The sequence below is a fragment of the Haliaeetus leucocephalus genome, unplaced genomic scaffold, assembly GCF_000737465.1.
Source record: "Haliaeetus leucocephalus isolate CR32 unplaced genomic scaffold, Haliaeetus_leucocephalus-4.0 Scaffold162, whole genome shotgun sequence".
NCBI classification, from domain to species: Eukaryota; Metazoa; Chordata; class Aves; order Accipitriformes; family Accipitridae; genus Haliaeetus; species Haliaeetus leucocephalus.
The window spans coordinates 4716556-4716851 of record NW_010972598.1 but is presented as its reverse complement, the minus strand read 5'-3'; the positions used below and the strand labels follow the sequence as shown (position 1 = coordinate 4716851).

General features: G+C 77.7%; 1 protein-coding gene across 1 annotated transcript in view; it reads right to left on the bottom strand.

The window, feature by feature from the left end:
• The window catches only part of NID1 (nidogen 1), a gene marked incomplete at its 5' end in the record, with an annotated part of 45842 nt that overhangs the window by 13573 nt on the left and 31973 nt on the right, over positions 1 to 296 (bottom strand). The gene's annotated exons all lie outside the window — the stretch shown is intronic.

Below are 296 nucleotides of genomic sequence, written 5' to 3'. Positions count from 1 at the left end.
GCAGCGCCCGCCGCCTTCCCGCCGGGATGAGCCCCGCTCTCCGCTGAGGCGCAGCCCCGCCGCGATGCTCTCCCCCGAACGCCACCGCCACCACCGCCACCCCCCGCCGCCGCAGCCGCCGCCGCCGCCGCACCACCCGCCGCAGCCCAGCCATGTCGTGGCCACCATCGAGAACCTGCCGGCGGAGGGCGGCAGCGGCGGCGGCAGGAGCGGCATCTCCGCGCCCTCCTCCAGCGTGCGCCAGAGGATCAGGAAAGTGCTGAACAGGTGAGGGCCGGGGGGACGGACCGGGGCTC